This window comes from Rhamphochromis longiceps, linkage group LG6 (genome assembly GCF_057381845.1).
Source record: "Rhamphochromis longiceps isolate RC_006_pf linkage group LG6, R_longiceps_female_GT1.1, whole genome shotgun sequence".
NCBI classification, from domain to species: domain Eukaryota; kingdom Metazoa; phylum Chordata; class Actinopteri; order Cichliformes; family Cichlidae; genus Rhamphochromis; species Rhamphochromis longiceps.
In genome coordinates this window covers 44,109,066-44,123,458 of record NC_140562.1, presented here as the reverse complement: position 1 = coordinate 44,123,458, position 14,393 = coordinate 44,109,066, and the positions used below count along the sequence as shown (strand labels likewise).

Genomic DNA, 14,393 nt, shown 5'->3' with positions numbered 1-14,393 from the left:
TTCAAGTTATTATATTTAGATGTGGGCAAGATTGCATTTAGTTAAACAAAAGTCTATTTGTCATACACATTTATGATCACAACAAATACTTTTATTTTATGGTTGGAATTAAAGTTGTTGTAACAGCTGTGATGTCTTTGAGAACCTAAATTAGGCATGGAGACATGTACTGCCCAGCCACAAACAAACTGGAAGAAGATAATGAACCAAATTAATCCAATTATGTTAATTATTGAGACAAATTAACTGAATGGAAATGGAAACACAGAAAAGGTTTCTCAACACTGTGAAAAATGTGTAATTCCACTTCTCAAGCTGTTTGGCTTTCTCCAAACATGATCTAATCATCCCAGTGATAAAAGCAGAATTAATGAGAGGATTATCAGTGCTGCCTGGCTGCTTTTAAACCCGGGATCATTCCAGACCCAAAAACATGTAAGGAGCAATTAGCATTCAGCTACAAAAGAAAGGACTCGTGTTCAGCAGGGGTGTTATACACTGTCTCAATTATTACTAAACCGCTCTCAATGTCCTCAAAAAGAGATAATCGATAATAGGAAGACTTTCAGTTTCACAGGAAACCTTCGATTAGATTATCAGATGATAATATACTGAAAAGGTCAAGAAACTTGCAACAGTTACTGCATCTTTAGTTTCATTCAAGTTTCTTATTGTCAGAAAGCAATAAAAATATTTTTTTGCATGTAGTTTCTTCCTGCAACTGAAGGCCATTAGATCAGGTATTCAACAGCGCAGAAGCTTCTCAGCACATTGTACTTTCACACGAGGTCTATTTACTGCAGCAAAATGTCATTCCTTTACTCATTCTGCCTTCTTAACCCTTCGTGGCTTAGAGTGCTGCCATAGCACATTTCTAAATATGCGTGAAATCCCTCGACTATGCTTTCTGAAGCAGCAGCCACGCTCTCCTCCCAGAACGCTGAAGACTGGCAGTCTGATAGTGGAGTTGTTTCACTGCATAGATCTCATTACTTAAAATCCTCAGCTCTGAAACAGAAGGTCAGGGATCAGCAAATCCTCACTTCTGGCCAGGCTTATGATTCCATTCTGATGCAATTTTCCCTCTCCAATTCCCTGATTATCACACTCCTGCCCGCCAATTTGATATCTCATCTGTCTATGTTCAGACGCATTCACTCTACTTCAATTTTCACCGAGCTCTGGCAGGAGACAAAGCATCCCACAGGCTGTTTTTTCCAAAACAATTTATAGCTTTCTTTTCTTTTCTCTTTTGGCACGCGCTCACTGACACACTCTGAACACTTTCTACATCTGAGAAACTGACCTGTTAAGCGTTTCTTGTTCCCGTTTCATGAGGAAAACTGTAAACGCCAACATCTAAGCTAAAAATATTTGGAAATCAAAGGTTGGCACAACGAGAAACTCCTACATTCTCCACTGATGTGAGTTATTCACTTTGACTTCATTTATTTCCATATCATATCTGATGATTCTAATATGAATACTGCCTGAAGGTTTCGTTTAATTTGATATTTGTAGTAGTGGCATATCAACAAACGTACAGATGATACTAAACTCTGCTATAACAGATTTTAATTTACTCCATGTAAATGAAAATCTGTTATAGCCGAGTTTAATATAATGTTTTGAAAAACTGAATGAAATATTGACTTGATGCATGTGAACAGCAGCTGGAAAATGACTTACAACAATAAACTTTTTAAATTAAATATCAAACACATCACGCATTATAAAAATACTAAATAAAAAAAAAGACGAAAGTAATGAATTGATTTTTTCCAGTTTTGCTGGGATGTTTGAATATAAGCTCCAGCAACATGTCCAAATCTCTGCTTTTCTAGAGGTCATCGACGTTGCTGATCACATAATTTATTAGCAACGTGTAGTCACTATTTACGACCCCTTCATATGAACAACCCATAATATGAATTGCACCGGTCACTCCTCTCTGCCTGTGCTACATAATTTTGTGGTCACCAGTGATCTTTGTGTGTACCTGGGGAAGCAGTGGTTGGAGGAAGTGAAAGAGAAGGAAATGCAAGCATGTTGAGGTGAGGGTAGAGACTGTAAGTCTAGGGACTAGGATTGGTGAAGACAGAGAGGTGGATATATGATGGAAAGAAGGAAGGTAGATATATTGTGCATAAGACCAGGTAGAAGGGAAGCAAAGAAAGGAGCATTAGAGGCGGATACAAGCTGCTTTACCATGATAGAAGGAAGCATGTGTCAGTGTGTTGTGGAGGTGAAGAGAGGATCATGAATTTCAAACTGGAAATCGAAGAGGTGATGTTGAATGTTATCAGTGTGTGTGCCCCACAAGTTGGATGTCAGAAGAGAAAGTTTTAGAGCGCGGTGATTGGAGCAGACTTCAGTGGACGTGGAGATGAAGGGAGCAGAGTTAGTGAAGGATTGTTGGGCAGGCATGGTGGGAAGGAAAGAAAGGCAGAATGCCAGATGTTAGTGGAAGTTAGGAAGGTGCACACAGGTGGACTACGTCTGATGTAGAAGGTGAAATCTGAAAGTGATAGGAGAGTATAAGGTGGTGTCAGAGCAGAATGTAGCTTGGTAGCACTGGATGGTAGTCTGTAGGTCAATGAACCAGGGGAAAGAGTTAAATCATGGTACTTGAAAAAGAAAAAATGTTGTGGGGAAAAGTTGAGACAGGCTCTAGGTGGAGGGAGGAGTTGCAAATGATAACTAGGAAAGTTTTTTGGTGTATCCTTTGGACAATGAAAAGTGGACAATGAGACTTGGTGGTGCAATGACGAAGTACAGAAAACTATTCAAAGGAAGAGGTTAGCAAAGAAAAGTTGGATGGTCAGTGAGATGAAGAAAGTAGGATGAAGTACTTGGAGGCTAGCTGAGAGAGAGGGGCCAGAACAAAAGTCTTACAGTGAGATGTACATGAGGCTGGACAGTAAGGTAGGACTAAAGGACTTGTATTGATTGGCTAGTCAGAGAGGTCAAGCTGGAAAGAGATGGGATGATGAAGATGGACTTTGAGGAGCTGATGACTGAAGAAAATTAGCAACAGAGAGAGAGGATGGATGGAGGAGAGTTTGTTAATCAGTAAGTCCAGATGATGAGTCAGGAGGAAGGGAGCGGAGCTATGAAGAGGAGGGAGTGGATAGACAGTTGGTGCAGATGACATATCTGTGGAGGTATGGCAATGTTTGGGAGAGAGAGCAGTGGACTTTTGAACCATACTGTTTAACATGCTCTTGGAGAGTGAGAGGATGCCTGAGAAATGGAGTGGCACTAAAACAAAGACAGGAGGCTGAGCTAGAGGTGGAAGAGCTGAAGATGCTGAGATTTTATTGAAAGTGACCAGCATGCACGAGATTACAAATGAGTACATCAGAGGGACAGCTCAGCTTGAGCGATTTGGAGACAAAGTTAGAAAGGCAAAGCTAAGATGGTCTGGACATGTGCAGAAGACAGATAGTGGATAAACTCTGCAAAAGATGTTGAATACAGAGCTGCTAGGCAGGAACAGAAGAGAAGATTCATGGATGTAGTGAGGGAGGACATACAAAGGAGGTGGATGGGGCAGATGATCAACTTTAGTGACCCCTAAAGGAAACAGCTGAAAGAAGAATAAGATATGTCCATGTTCTCTCCCATTTTGCATTTCGATTCCTCATGCACGTGTACGTCACGCTTGCACTGCACTTTGCTCAAATCAACGGGAAACTGTTACGGCAAAGTGGAAGTCCTCAAAAAGAATGTGAGTCAGAGCGCAGCGGTGCTGTTGTCATGTTCCATCTGAAGGACCCTTTACTCTCTAAATCCCTATAGCAGCTGTACTTTCTATGCTTTCTATTTCACATGATCATATGTAACTAATTCTAACATGAATCAGACAAAAATCCCAACTGTTTCCTCTTTGTTCTCGTTGTTGGCAGAAAATACATAATTCAAGGCTATTACAGTTAAATAAAACTAAAAGAATTTCATTTTTATTTATTCTACAAATCTTCAGCCAATTGTGTCCCATTTATAATTTAACAATTTATTCATAATTGAAAACATTAAAACTCAAATCATTACTGTTGCTTTTTTCATAATGACTCATTTCCTTTTTTAATTTTGGCAACTGAAGAAGAACGGTAAAATACAACATACATGGGTAACAAACTGTAAGATTTTCATTAAGCTAAACGGGACACCAGAAGAGGCAAAAGTACTGATAGTGAGGAACATGGAGGATCTGGACAAGTATAACTGACACCAATGTATCAATTACACCAGGAAATGACATGGACACGTTGAAATTAGTTCTTCAACAGAAAGTAATTGATCTAGATTGTGAATATAAGGAGCATAATATAATAGATCCAGAAATAGATTCTGAAAGTAACTTTCTCTCTTCTTTTGTTAAAAATTGTAATTATTTCACTCAGGAACAATATGAAAAAGAAATTAACCTAGACGGGAAGCTCTCATTAATTCACTTTAACAGCAGAAGTATGTACTCTAATTTTGATTTCATTAAGGACTATTTGCAACAATTTTCTCGCCCCTTTAGTGTTATAGCCATCACTGAAACTTGGTTCAATGTCGATAAAGGAATAGATTTTTGTTTGAATGGATATGATTTAAAATACATGAATAGATTAAATAAGGCGGGCGGCGGGGTTGCTATATATGTTCATAACTCTATAAAATATAATGTTGTAACAACTATGTCTATGGCTATTGATGGAATTTTGGAATGTTTGACTATTGAGATTATGAATGAAAAAAAGAGAAATGTTATAATAAGTTGCATATATCGGACACCCAGTTCAAGTATTGACACTTTTAATGAATGGATAGAAAAAACGTTTGCTTCGGTGAACCAAAAATTACTATTTATCTGTGGTGATTTTAATATTGATTTGCTAAATCCAACAAGGTTAAAAGCCATTGATGACTTTACTGACACAATGTACAGCTTATCACTATATCCAACAATAACAAAGCCAAGCAGAATAACATCACATAGTGCCACTATTATTGACAATATTTTTTACTAATGTCATGGATTTCCAAATTAATAGTGGCCTGCTTGTCTGTGATATAACTGACCACTTACCAGTTTTTACTTTGTGTGACTGTGATTTAAAAAAAATAGATACCAAGATCACGATAGCAAAGCGAACAATAAATGAAGCAGCAATTCATGCCTTCAATTTCGATTTAGCACAACAAGATTGGAGTTCGGTGTATGAAGAGTCAGATGTGGACAAGGCTTATGATAATTTTCTAGATATTTTTACTATGTGGTACAATAAACATTGTCCTGTAAACGAACACATGACAAAGAAAAAAAAAGATAAAAAGTCCTTGGCTCACAAAAGGAATTATTAATGCTTGCAAAAAGAAAAACAATCTGTATAAACAGTTTATCAAAGTAAAAACAAAAGAAGTGGAACAAAGATATAAAGCATATAGAAATAAATTGACTGATATTATAAGAACGAGCAAACAACTTTATTATAGAAGAAGATTATATGAAAATAAAAACAATATAAAAGGAACTTGGGATGTGTTAAACAACTTAATTAAACAAGGATCTTCTGGAACATCATATCCTGAATATTTTACTGATGCAAATGGTGAAAATCACAACATGAGTAATATTGTCGATGGGTTCAATAAATTCTTCATAAATGTTGGCCCTGAACTAGCAGCGGACATCCCGTGTCATAAAAATGAAAATATCAGTAATATAAAATCAAATCCCTTTTCACTGTTCCTCTCAGCTACAAATGAGCAAGAAGTAATAAATATCACATTAAAATGTAAAAGTAAGTCTTCAATGGATTATCATGACATAAATATGTCTGTAGTTAAACAGGTTATTCTGAATATTGCTAGTCCCTTAACATATATCTGTAATTTATCATTTCAGTCCGGTTGTTTTCCAAAAAAAATGAAAATTGCGAAAGTAATACCACTATATAAAAGTAATGACAAACACAGTTTTACCAATTATAGGCCTATTTCTCTACTGCCTCAATTCTCAAAAATTCTAGAAAAACTTTTTAATTCAAGATTAGAAAAATTCCTTGAAAAACATCAAATAATAAATGTTGGTCAGTATGGTTTCAGAACGCAAAGAACCACTTCAATGGCGATAATTGAGGCAGTAGAAGAAATTACTGATACACTGGATAAAAATAAATATGCAGTTGGTATTTTTGTTGATCTCAAAAAGGCCTTCGACACAATCAATCACTCAATTTTACTGGATAAATTGGAAAGATATGGTATTCGAGGGAAAGCTGGTAACTGGTTAAAAAGTTACCTAACGGGTCGGGAACAATATGTTAGCATAGGGCATTACCACTCAGAGAAACTTGGTATTACATGTGGTGTTCCCCAAGGGTCAGTGTTGGGACCAAAACTTTTCAATGTATACATAAATGATATTTTTGATGTTTCTCAAGTACTTAAACTCATACTGTTCGCAGATGACACCAACATATTTTTCAGTAGCGATGATTATACTGATCTTGTAATGACCGTAAACAGGGAGCTAAAATTAATAAAAAAAATGGATGGACATAAATAAATTATCATTAAATATAAATAAAACTAAAGCAATGTTTTTTGGTAATTTAAAATATAATATAGAATTACCAATTATCATTGAAGGTGTACCAATTGATAATGTGAGTGAAAACAAATTTTTGGGAGTTATAATTGATAACAAAATTTCATGGAAACCCCACGTCAGACACATAAAAACCAAAATTTCTAGAAGCCTCGCAGTTTTGAACAAAGTGAAACAATTCCTTGATAAAGATGCACTTCGTACTCTGTACTGTACCCTGGTTCTTCCATATCTTACATATTGTGTGGAAGTGTGGGGAAATACATATAAAAATACAACTAATCCATTAGTCACAGTACAGAAACGAGCACTGCGTATTATTCACAAGGCTGGTTATCTAGATCATACTCACAAACTCTTTCTTCAGGCAAAGTTACTTAAATTCCAGGATCTGGTTAATTACAATACATCCATAATTTTGTATAAAGCTTTTACTAAACTTTTACCGGCAAATTTACAAACTAGATTTGAAATTCGAGAAAAGGTTTATAATGTGAGAGGCTTTGGAGAATTCAAATTACCCAGAACTCGAACAACCCGTAAAGGCTTTTGTGTGTCTGTATGTGGTGTGAAAATCTGGAACAGTCTGAGTTTACAATTGAAACAATGCAAAAATATTCATAGATTTAAATTTCTCTACAAACAGTTGGTCTGGTCACAGTATACTCAATGATGGGTTTTAGTGTGCTCTGTAATGTCTGTCCTCTTACCATTGCTGGTATGGATTCCAAAATAAAAAAAATAAATAAAAATAAAGTGTGCGTATGTATGTACATATATGTACTTGTGTGTGTAGATATATATGTATGTATATGTATGTGTGTTTGTTACTTGTAGTTATTACTACCTGTTACCTGTGGTAATGCAATTTATAATTTATATATTCTGTATTCAGTTATGAAGGCTCTAATTGTTGGTTGCGAGCTGCCGCTTAGATGCTTGTATGTGCCCGGAGCTGTTGATGGGTCTGTATGCAATGATGGGCGTAGCTGCGGGAAGTTTATTGTTTTTTTTGTTGATGAGTGAGTATAGGGGTGGGATTTAATAAGTTTTCTTCGTCCCACTCCTTTTTCAGGCAATTTTTGTTTTTTGTTTTGTGTATTTTATGTTCAATATAGGTATTTGTTGTGCCTGAAAATGAATAAATAAATGAAATGAAATGAAATGAAAAAATGAAATTTTAAAGACAGAGTTGCTGGACGCATCTGCAGCAGATGATAAGCGTGTTGGCTTAACACAACAGGCAGATATGTGATATGAAATTAAAAGTATAATGAAATGAAAATAAGGAGGAAATTCCCATTAGGAAATAAAAATAGATGTTTGGAAAAAGGCATTTTGAAACTATTTTGCTTATGAAACAAAACACCCACGAAGTAAGGACCTTCACTTTGCTAAAAATGGTTATTATCAAAGATTAGTTCAGATTATTATCGGCTTTCACTGATCTATGGGGGAGGAGCTATTAGTTTTGCAAAAATTACAACCTTTCACAATGTTGAAAAAACCACAAGCACAGCTGTGGGTTAACGATGACACACTGCGGTGCACAGAGCAACAGTGCCCCCAGCGTGGCTAAAATTAGATTCTCTATGGGACGAATGCCAAGAGGGACTTTTCGGTCACTAAATTTCTGGAGGTATGCCATTTCCAAAAAAAAGACTATGTTCTAACACAATAATATCACTGTCAATTTGATCTAAATGAAGTGAATTATACTCTGAGCAGAAAAGAAAATGATGAACAAGCGCACATGGTCACCCCCTCACGCAAATCTAATGTGGAAGCTGTTCCAACAATCCCATAACTTTATCACACAAAGAACATCAGATGATGCATAACTGTGAGTCTCCGGGGTGAAAAACATCCCAGCAGCAAGACAAACAGGTGGCGAATCTGATTACAACTATGTCAAGGTGTAGGGAATCTGTATTAGCTCGCAGCCATTCTCCGAGGTGCAGCAGATATGATTTATTGTGGACAGAGTGAGGAGCGTTCACACGATACAAATGAATCCCCTGTGCAACATCAGGAGACTGCACTGCTATCCTGTAGGCGAGGACACGGTGTAATTTTGGGACAGTTTAGCATATACGAGCCAAGGTTTAGCTTTTGCTCTAAAATAGATTTGGACGCCAAAAAAGGGTTCAAAAATACTTAAAATATGTCTCTCAAACATATATACACAAGCTGCAGTTTATTGTCGTGGCTCACTGACAATTGCATAATGCATCTTTAATGTTGCCTGTTACACTACAACCCGATTCCCTTTGATCCCGCCTTCCTTAAAGGAGCTGCTTAGTGAGAGCCATAAAGACTCAGGGGTGAATAACGTCCCGACTTCTCCTATCAGAGTCAGACACACCAGCTGACAAAGTATTACCATAACAAGCTGCAGTGCAGTTTCATGACTTGGCAGAATTGTTGGTGTCAGCTAAACAAAATATGTTTCTGACAACACGCACAAACGAGACCTACAGACATTAGAGGAGAAAAGGAGAAGACAAGGCCGCCGCACATTATATACGTGTATCTTTCCTCATCGATAAACTCTCCAGAATCTAAATTTCTCACTGCATTGAACACTGTGAGTTCTTCATGGAAATGACCTGTAAAGGTCTTTAAATGTTGGCATTTGAGGGAAATTTGGGACAGTAATAGATAAATTTCAGGGGCATCCAAAAATAAAAATAGCAAGTCTGTGTCCCCTCAGCGCATGCGCCATACGAGACGTGACTAGGAGCCGTGCCAGGCACTCGCAAATGAGGTCTGAGCCCCTCAAAAATGATCCTTTAAGCTGCTATCAGCACAAATACAACGGAAAGCCACTGCTTTACATTTTCATTGATTGAGGATTAACTTTTCTTGTGATTAAAACCCCTCTTTCAATGGAGACCACAGTGTGGCCATTAGGCAGCATCTTTCCTCTCGCTCCCACCGCCCACGGCCCTCGTTACTGTCAGTAAATCTATGATATCCACGAGCCGTGCTTCTCTCTGACCGTCCTGAGTGGACAGACGACGCCAACGTTCTAGCCAGAGCTTTTTTAAAGGATATGCCCCATGATGTTAAAGGCTGTTACTCGTTTACACACAGTGATCATTGATCTAATTATGTCTGTGAACACGTGCACGATCAACTGTAGGCTGCAGATGGACTTTAAAAAAAATCACTATTTCCCAAAGTGCTCGCAGCAGGCAGCTGTGTTTGCTTTTTATAAATAGAGTTTAGCGATCACATAGCGGGGGGAAGAGCTGAAGCAGTTAATAACATAATGTATGCAGCCCATTTTATAGTAAGCTGGGGAATATTAGCTGATAGCTTGGACCAGAAATTGCACATATAAGCAGAAGATGCAAAGAAATTACGGCAGCCAAGCTGGTCTTCAGCTTCCTGCTAATTCAAGTCCATCAGCTAAAATAGAATAAGAGAAATTCAATGAATGCATTTTAAATGGATGATATGCAAGTTTTCTTTTGATCTTTTAGGCCTTTCTTAGTAACGTGATGTGTTGTTTGTAATAGAGGTCACACAGCTGACATTTTGTCTCATTAACGAGACGTGAAAATAAGAAACAACCGAAACAAGATTGTGAAAGCAGAACGTTGCAGAAGCTGTGGACGCTTTTCTCTTGTTTTCAGATTTATTGCTTGTGTATATTATTATTGCTCATGAATTAAACATTACAATAGATCTGAGGGCAATTTCATCAATATAGGGATTATGGCTTAGTTAAAATTCTCTAACTGATGCCATAAAACAGCCACTTTAGATGCATTGTGTGGTAAAAGCAGAGACTACAGACGCTGCCTTCCTGTCACTTTGCAATTTTCAGGTAAATGTCTAATAAAGATTAATGGCCTGCATAAAACAAAAGCTCGGGAGCTAAACTGCAGTTTTAGAATGGCAGCATATCATAACGACACAAGCATTTCGACCGCCTATGACAAACAGCGATCTGCACTGCAGCAATCTCTGGTAACGCCTCACTGTAACTCCCCAACAACTAAAAACGAAATCAAAAACGTTATCAAGGATTGAAATTACACAGCTTGAGTGGAATCTTTGTGGGAGGATAAAAACTCATAGACGTCAGAATTACAACAATTAACAAAGCGGAAGCGATATAGCTCAGAGTTAACCTAACACCTAAAGGACGGTACTCAGAGTTATACTCCGGGACATAAAACCTACCCTATGTAATCAATTTAAGCAGAAACATCTCATTAGGGACCTGCGACGCAGCCGCTGATCTCCATACAACAGCTGGCAAGGGCGCCATAAAGGGGCCACCGTGGCTGATGCTTCTCCCATTAACTTTCAACTTATGGATACTGTGGCTCTTCTCCAGCGATATCTTCTGCCCCGCCATTATGACTGCCAAGGTCATATCTGATGAAAACATGATGAAGCAGCAGTTTATCTTTCTGCTTTTTCCTCTCTTTCCTTCCCTCTCTGGCTCCATCTACCTCTCTCTAAGCCCCCCCACCACCTACCATCACCTTTCAATCTCTCTCCGTTTCCTGGCGCAGAGTTATTGAACAGTGGGGGGCTGCTGAGTTTTAATTACAGGAAGATTCGTGGAGTTAATTGAACATAGCGAAGGCCCTAATTTCACTTTACAGCAAATCAAGATGTTAGTTATGTAAATTCTGTCCTCCGCGTCCCACTGGGGGGCCGGGGACTTTCTGCCAGACATCAAAGTCATTCTCTCCCCATTGGCACCAAGCTGCTGTCTCTGCAACTTACCTGAAGGACTCTTAATAGAATCCCCTCTTAAAGACACTCCACATACCCAGGGTTTTCACTCGGGCAGTCGTAAAGCTGCATATGAAGTGCATTACTTTCATTATTCTATCAGTCGGTGTCAGCACAGCGTAGACTGAAGTCTGTTAGACGTAATCTATGAGAAAACAACAGCGCTGCTTACTTGATCTGTGACCTCGGTCAACAATTCCCTGGTGGATTTATGGTCTTTTTACACATTTCAAGTCTTATTTAATACAGAAGTAATGTTCATTATGTAAAATATGGTCTCCATTTTACAAAAATAGGTGATAAAGCAGCAGTTGCCATCCTGTGCAGTGTCCTCAGTTTTTCAAGCAGACTCGCCCGCCTCACCACATTCAGTTTGCCAAGGAAAAGATCAGTTTGACTCCTCAAAATGAGACTTCACAGTGGCCACATCCATCTTATATAACAGATGTGTTTGGGACCAACCCATTCTCATTCCTCGAGCACCAAACACTGGTGCCGTTTTAAAGCAGCTGGTGTCTCAAAGACACACACAAAGTCTTCTTTGCCCTTGATGCATTGGCCACTGCTGTACTAGATTTTAGCCTGCTACAGTACCTACATGTATGAGCTGATGTTCTCATTTTAATTATGACAGTGCCAGCCTTTTTTTAGGAAATACATACATGCAGATGATTACTGTTAAAATGACTCAGAGCCATCAAACTGAAACTTTTGTCAGAGAATGTTACACAATGAGTTTTGCATCCAACTCATTGTGTAACATTTTATTTGGTGGTATTTGATGGTTTGGGCCCCAGGAAAACTAGCAACCACTGTTGTGGAAGCTAATGGGGTTCCTTATAAATAAACAAATAAACATTGTGGCTTTAGAAAAAGCGAACGTGAGCGCAGAAAAATCACATCCTTATTTTCTTCTATCAGTATTTTTCCCCAAATTTGATTGTGAGTAAACTGAATCAGTGTTACCAGGATGATCTGACATTGGGTTACCAGGATGAACGAAAACTGACCACATGTAGGAAACCCCTGTGGTTTTGGTGGATAAACATAACAAAAGACAAGATGTGTCTTGATCACTGGTTTCTGACAATGTGGTTGATGCCCTGAAAACAGAATACATGATTAGGGCTGGGCCATATCATACCGTTCACGGTAATACCGGTATAATGTTGGGCAATGATAAGAAAATGAAATATCGCGATAGAATATGGGTAAAACACGCATGCGCAGTGCCTTTGTGAAAAAATCATGGCGGCAACGGAGAATGAGAAGGGTGAAAGCGGATCGTTGAATGAAACATGAACCAGAACTGGTTTGTAAAAATGCTGCAACTTCAGTGGTGTGGAACTGGTTTAGCTTTCGTCCGTCAGATACACAACAAAGCACTATTTTTGGTAGCGCATGCTAGCGGGCTGTCGTTATTACCGTGTTGTTTGGAAAATACGGCACACTTAAAATCAATCCTTTGATTTTTCTGAAAGTCGACAGAGCCCCTTATAATCCCGTGTGCCTTATGTATGAACTCTGGTTGTGTTTACTGACCTCGAAACTATTTTATGTGCACGGCGCTCGAAAATCTGTCAAATGTTTTAGTACGGCTTTGCTAAGCTACGAAGCCGCACCGCTTGATGGATTGTCGGTGCATTACGGCTATCGTAGGCAGGAGCCTCACGGAGTGATACGTACTGTGCTTCAACATAATGTTACCGTATTGTGTGTGTATATAACCTCTTTTTAAGTTTTGTGGATGTTATACATGGTTATGCTGAGGATATGTCGGCCAGTTTCCACTGGAAATGCCTTTTGGTTAAACTGTCAGTGAGGAATTTGCATTTGCACTGTTACATTTTTATATAACTTTAATGCACATAAAAAAACAGCTGCTTGTTTAAGTGAAAATACATTGATGTATATTTTTTTTTTGCACTAATAAAGTTGTGGAGTTGTAAAATGTTTTGTCTAGTGTCAGTTATATCGTCAGTTATATCGTTATGGCAAATTTTCAAATGTATATCGTACTGGTCCTTCCACCAAATCCATCAATGAAAACACAAGAAGTATACCTCCATCAGAGAAGAATAAATGTTGGATCTTCTTCCTGTACCTTAATTATTGATCTCTTCATCTGAAATCTAGCATATATAGAAACGTGCTTTAAATACATTATGAAGACTGACAGCTGTAGGGTGAATGAACACCACAGAGCATTCTAATGAGACTGAATAGATTAGAAGGAATCCTTTACTGCTGACAAAGTGTAAACTGTATCTTAAGTCTCCAGTACGCCAAAGACTTGTGGGAACACAATGAAATACTGAAAACTGTGATCCAATTTGGAACAATGAAGCATCATTAAATTCATCAGTATATAAACCTGAACATAACTGGGGGTTAAGTTCTTTGGGATGATTTGATTGAAACAACAATGAGGTCTAAAGGGCTAGAACGTGTAAATAAAATCCCCACGTTCTCCGTGTAACACAGCACGGTAAGAAGCTGCAGCTGCACAGCACGTGTTGATTGATTTAAGCTCTCTGAGGGGCTGATTGGCTAGCGCTATCCACTCGGGTTTCTGTTTAAAGTCCCATGATATCAACACCGCTGCCCTATTGGTTCTGCAAAGGGTTGTTCACTCGGTTCCCCAGAAGGTCTGTTTGTGCTTTGGACCTCACGGGAAATCCCATAGAGCCGAAGGAGTGATTGATAACAAAAGAAAATGGCCTCCCTCCCCTCCTTATCTCGCTCTCCATCTTCACCACCAGGGTCTTATCTTAAACACCTTGCAGCGGATAGAGGCACCAGTCAGCTGGAAGCTGTCGGTAATGCGACAGGGGCCTCTCTTGGGTTGATGGGACTGTGGGTAGCTCCACACTCAACACAACACGAGGCTGTATTACATAGTTGGAGCTTGTATATTTTTCATATGCTGCTGATACACTGCCTTCAAAAAAACGACACTTACATACCATAAATATGGAACGATGCCTCAAGAAATGACAGAAAAGAGTGCAGGCTGCTGGCCTCTCCTTTG

General features: G+C 38.5%; 1 protein-coding gene across 3 annotated transcripts in view; it reads right to left on the bottom strand.

Moving 5' to 3' along the window:
* sorcs1 (sortilin-related VPS10 domain containing receptor 1) overlaps nucleotides 1-14,393 on the bottom strand; it is a 213,371-nt gene that overhangs the window by 145,602 nt on the left and 53,376 nt on the right. The window lies entirely within an intron of this gene.